Source organism: Talpa europaea (assembly GCF_964194135.1).
Source record: "Talpa europaea genome assembly, chromosome: 2".
Lineage (NCBI taxonomy): Eukaryota > Metazoa > Chordata > Mammalia > Eulipotyphla > Talpidae > Talpa > Talpa europaea.
The window spans coordinates 147,743,816-147,749,815 of NC_140068.1; positions in this window are offsets into that span (position 1 = coordinate 147,743,816).

Here is a 6,000-nt window from a genome sequence, read left to right on the forward strand (position 1 = left end):
TCCCTTCCCTGTAACATTGCAAAGCCAGAGAATCAGGGGTGTGTACCAGGTAACTCTGCCTCCTCTTTGGCTGGTGTTAACTCTGGAGCATTCTCCTTTCTCGTGACAGCCTAGTTGAGGAAGCCTCTTCAGCGTTTGAGAAAACTCCAGGCAGCATCATGGAGGGATGCTGCATGTATACCCAGGGGAAACAGCTGCCAGGCACTTGGATCCCCTCCAGCAAAGCTGCTCTGATGTCAAGGTGGGTGGGGACTGGGTGTAACGGGTCACCGAGAGGGTGGGTTACCAGTGTTATCTATTCTGTGAGTCCTCAGCAGCCTCTTAATCCTGGGTGGTCTCGGGAATGCCCTTGGGTGGAGAAGGAACACTGAGGGAAACAATAGAGAATTAAAAGAAGAACAAGTGGGAAATTTGAAAGGCCAAATGAAGAATAGGAGGTGGAATATAGAATTACTTCAAATGCCATTTATTTTGTAGGTCATGGGGTATGGCCCCTTAAATATGATAGTTCAATTTATGAGCACCTTATGGATTGCATCTACTTTTTTTATATTCAAATATTTAATTTTATAAGCAATATCTTTGGTTTAAATAATTAAAAAATATACTCACATTAAACAACTATGCTAGATACTTTTATACTCCATAATACATGGAGGTTCTAAGTTCCTGAAAAAAAAGCAAGCATTTTTTACCTTCCTTGATACCAAGAGTCACAAATACTAAATGCTTAGCCCAAAGTCACACACCTGCTAGATGGCAAAGCTGAATTTCAGCTTCAGAATGTCCATATTCTTGATTCAGTGACCCATCTACCTCTCATGACACCTTAATTAAGAGCTCAGTGGCCTGTTGTAGGTAACCCAGCTCTGAAAATGGAACATGGGTTTAAACCAAGTACCCAACCTCTCCTAAAAACAAGATCTGCTTTTCAAGACACAAGCAGATGAAATTGCAGATCCCAGATATTTTGGGTTGAGCTGTGTTCCTGCAAAAATATATATATGGAAGTCCTAATTCTCAGGACCTAGGAATGTGAGCTTGTTTGCCAAAAGGGTCATTGGTGAGATCATTAGTTATGTTAAACAAGTTCTTATGGAATAGGGTGGCCCTGAATCCTATATAACAGGGCCCTGTGAGACATGGGGGAACATCATGGGGTGACGAAGGCCGAGATCAGAATGTGTAGCTACAAGGTGGGGATTGTCAAAAATTGCCAGCAAACTCCCAAAAGCTAGAACAGGCAAAAAAAGATTCCCCTACAGGTTTCAAAGGTAGCATGGTCCTACCAACAACTTAATTTTAGATTGCTAGCCTCCAGAATTATGAGAAAATAGTTTCTTTTAAGCCACAGAGTTAGAGCAACCGTAATAGAACTGCTAATAGGTTACTAATACACTGGCTAAATTCTTTCCTGATAATTCTACATAACAAAGGTCCACCCTGTGCTAACAACTTATTTATAAAACAAAAATCACATTCTTTTGGTCATGATAATATTTTCTGTTTCTATCTAAAATGGCTCGGAACAAAATCTCTTATAAAAAGACAGAAATATGCTTTTTTTTTTTTAATCTTTGTTACTCGATGATGGTTTAAGAATTTAAAGAAAAATTATGTTTTCTTGGTTTAAAAGCAAACAGTTGATATTTAATCCATAAGATTATTTCCCCCAATATTTTCTTGCAATTTTTTTTTAAAACTCTGAGGTTATTTTATTGGAAACATATAGAGAAGCATTTTGGCATGCTTTTCAACTTAAATCACAGCGGAATGTTTGCAATGCATAAATGCTACTTGAAGTATGTATTAATTTTTTATCTTTTGCAGGAGAAGGCTTGTGAGAAAGTCACTGATTTTATTGTTATTGAGCTAGTTTTCTGTTGAGGATCATTGATAATCAATAGTAATAGGTGAATTTCTCTCCACTTCTAACATAGCTCACACCTTCTTACTCTGGCCTGACATTCCTTCCCAAGAGAGTCATCCTCTGGACTAGAGGACAAGGGTTGGGGCATTATCTTTAGAGGCTGTGCTGGTTCATACAGGACACCTGAGAGAGTAAAAGATGAGAGTTTAGATACACCATAGCTCTTTTCCCATTGGTCAATTCTCAACCCAGCAGTTTCTTGAATAATGTCATTTCATTCAATGTCATCTTGTTATAACATTGGTGGAAAAAAGAAACTATGCAAGCTGAAAGTGAACAAAGTGCTATTACTTGGGAACTTGCTTTCACTATATGTCACTTCACTTAAAGCTGCAGTTTCCAAGAACCTATCCGGTCAAGTGAGGACTTACTGTAATTTATCTGATCTGCTTAAAGTCACCATCAATGCCAAAGGATCTGAGTCAGAGAAGAGGCTAAATTTGGTAGTGGCCAAAGCACAATAGTAGGAGCTTGGAGGTGTCTCCTTTCACACTCCCCAAGTCCCTGGTGCAAGTCCAAAGCTGAGAAGCAAGCAAGGCCTTGTTCTCCACCTGTTTCTCTGTGTCTCTCTGCTGTGTGTCCCCCATGAGCCCACATACCTTCTCTGTTTTATAGTTTACCTGGCCTCTTTGTTCCACCCATACTTTAATGGGGTGGGCAACATGGTACCTCCCCTTTTATGGCAATCCCTCTGTTACAGAAAGACTGGTGGTTCCCTTAGATTATGGTCCTTGCTTATCTGGGAAGGACATCCTCTGACTTTGAGTAGCCAGTTTTAGGAGGATGGTCTGGAGCAGAGAAGAACGGGAAGCCCCCTCACCAAGGAGTAGCTGGTCTAGTGGAGCCTTAGGTAACAGTGCTGATGAGGTGATAAAAGCAAGACGCTCACTTCAAGAGGAAGAGGAACAAAGGAGGAAAGGACTTTCAGAGAGCCACCCTCTCTGTAGTGATGTCTAGGGTTGGCCTTATTTTTATCCTGTTCAAAACTAGTGCGATTTCCACCAGGAAAAGTTTCTTTAGGTACCTACTAGTCCTGTTCTTGCAACTCTCTCTCCACCACCCCACCCCGCCCCCAACACATACACAAACACTACAGTGTGAAACTATTCACTATTGATTTTGACTTTGGACTAGTTTGAAAAGAGAAATAGGCCCAAAATGGAGTTGCTCATGCCAAGTCCCATCAAGACTTAATATCTAACCTAATTACAAATTCAGCTTCTGCCAAAAGTGGAAATTTAAACTAATCAATCTGGAGTTCCCTGGTCAGGACTAGGGAGGCAATCTGCATGATAAGATCCGCCCGCCTTCTCCTAGTGGAAGGTATTTTTTTTTTTTCCTGCAATAATCTTTCTTTCCTTTTGCTAATAACTTTGTCCCACCCTCTTTCTGACTATAAAAACCTTCTGTTTGGTACAACTTCTTGGAAATCCTTGCTACTTGCTAGATGCAATGCTGCCCAATTCATGAATTGTTTAATAAACCGATGTGATCTTCAAAATGAACTCAATTGGACTTTTGTAATTTTAACAGATTACTAGAAGAGATAATCTTCCTGTCCTTGAAAAGCTTTCCTTTTCTTCTTGGATTACTGAAAGGAGAAGGTAGGCCTCTGATATCTTCCCTAAGTTACCCCTCACAGGAAGCTTCTTGAGAACAAGGACATTGTTTTATAAGTTCAGGAATGTCTCCATAAATATTTGTCGAGTGATTGATTATGTCTACATTGCCCATCAAATCGTATCTACCCAAGGTATATACATATAAACATCCTGCTCCAAGACATATTTCCTGCATGTCATGCTGAATATAAAACAGAAGAAAATGAAGCAAGCACATGTTACACAGACTTGCATGTTCTGTTGCAACCAATGGCAGAAATATGTGGGGGCCTAATGTACTTCAGATGAACAAACGTTAAAATCTGTTTGCAAATAAATAGAAATGACTTTCTGCAGGGAAGAAAGGGTGGCAGAAAGGGGGGTGGGGTAAGAAAGAATGTGTGGAATTATGGGAAGAACATCTGGATCCATTCAAGAATAAAACCTTACAAAAAAAGCTAGGATCTGGATGTCCAGTTTAGGTTGATGAAAGCTTCAGAAGAGCTGGGACTTTGTTCTTTTGACTGCTGAGACCTGCTGATTTAATCAATCATGCTCTAGACTAAGAAATATATATTTATTTGGTCTTCACCCTTGTTTCTGGCACAGAACTAAAGCCCACTTCAAACTTAGGAATTTCCTAAGTTTGCATTTCAAGTTACAAAGGTGTGTTTTGTTATGTTAATAAGGTGACTTTTGGACCTCTCTGAAGGAGGGGGGCTGGTTGCTAGGAGAACCAACCTCAAGATTAGTGGGTTGGAACTTTCTGTTCCACCCTCCCCTGACCTCCAGAGAGGGGAGGGGAGCTGAAGGGCGAATGAATTACCAGTGGTCAATAATCTAGTCAATCATGCCTAGGTAATAAAGCCTCCTTAGGCAATAAAGTCTCCCAAAGGATGGGGCTCAGAGATCTTTGGGTTTACTGAACATGTAGAGATTTGGGGAGACCATCACTCTTGAAGAGGGTACAGAAGCTCCCCACCTTTTCCCCATATCTTGCCCCACATATTACTTCTTTCTGCCTATGCCCGATATATCCTTTTATAATAAACAGTAATCTAGTAAGTAAATCTGTGAATCCCTCCAGCAAATTAATTAAACCGAAGCAAGAAGGGGGCCTGCGAAACCTCCAATATATATCTGGTTTGGCAGATGCACGGGTGATAACCTGGACTGCTGATTGACATCTGAGGTCAGGGTGAGGGGACAGTCTTGTGAGACTGAACCTGTAACCCGAGAAATCTGATCTCTCTAGGTAGAGTTAGGATTGAGTTGACTTGTTGGACCATTCTGTAGGTGAACAGCGCATTGCTTGTTAGTGGGGAAAACCCCTGTCCCCCTACAGTGGAGTAGGGTGTAGAGTCTTTTACAGCCTAGTGCCACATCAGGCATACTTATTTTTAACTTATAATAATTACAATACAATAGTTATTTTTAAAAAATATTTATTTATTTTTATACAAGAGCTGGGGGACAGGCCAGAGGTGCAGGAGGGTGAGAGGATTCACCAGAGCAGAACAGGCAGACTGTCTGAAATACACTGCTGAGGGGAGCAGAGGGCAGGATGGCAGATGTCTGCTGCTTCATGTGGGTATCTCCCTGGCTGGCTGGGAATTGAACCCGCACTGCAGAGGCTGCGGACAGCTTCACAGCGCTGCGCTCTACCTGCTGCGCTATCAGGGTGGCCCCAATAATTATTTTTAACTGAATAAATGAATTGAAACTCGAGAAACAATTTCCTGCCTATGAGACAACCCTTTATGTTACCAGGTTTTGGGGGTTCTAATGTTGCTGGATTTGGGGATGGTCAAGGATGGTCCTTGACTATGGCATGAGAAGAATTCAGAGCCATGTCTTAGCAGAAGCAAAAGCAAAGCTGGTTTAGTGACAATGAAATCACATTCACAAAGAGGTCTTGGAGACAGTTTTGGGCAGAGTCTTGGAAAGAACAACTATGAGGGAAGATGAGGGGTGGGGGGGGTGAGAAGCTCTTGTCTTGAATGGGGGACAGCAACAGTCCACTCCATCTCTTCCTGGGATGAACTGTGCAGGAAGTACTGGTTTATCAGTCCTGACAGCAGTTTCTAAGTCACCCCTCCTTCTGCTGTGCTCCCTGAGTGTAGTTTTATCAGTCCCAGCAGCAGAATGGGGCAGGGGAGAGCATTAAACCTGAGTTACCATGGTTCAGGCAGCTCGCCCCTTCCTTTGGGAAGAGAGAGCATTTGGTGTCTTTCCAGGGACTTGCCTGACTCCTTTAGTAAATCTTTAAAACAAACAAACATCTAGAAGCTGGCCAGTTCTGAGGAAATCTGCCCTCTGTGGGTTTGGGGTGGGGAGATACCCTTTCTCCCCTCTGGGCATTTCTTTCTTTTTTTGAAAGATTGACTTATTTAATCATACAAGAACTGGGGTACAGGTCAGAGGTGCAGCAGGTGAGCGAAATCACCAGAGACAGAGCGGGGAACAGAA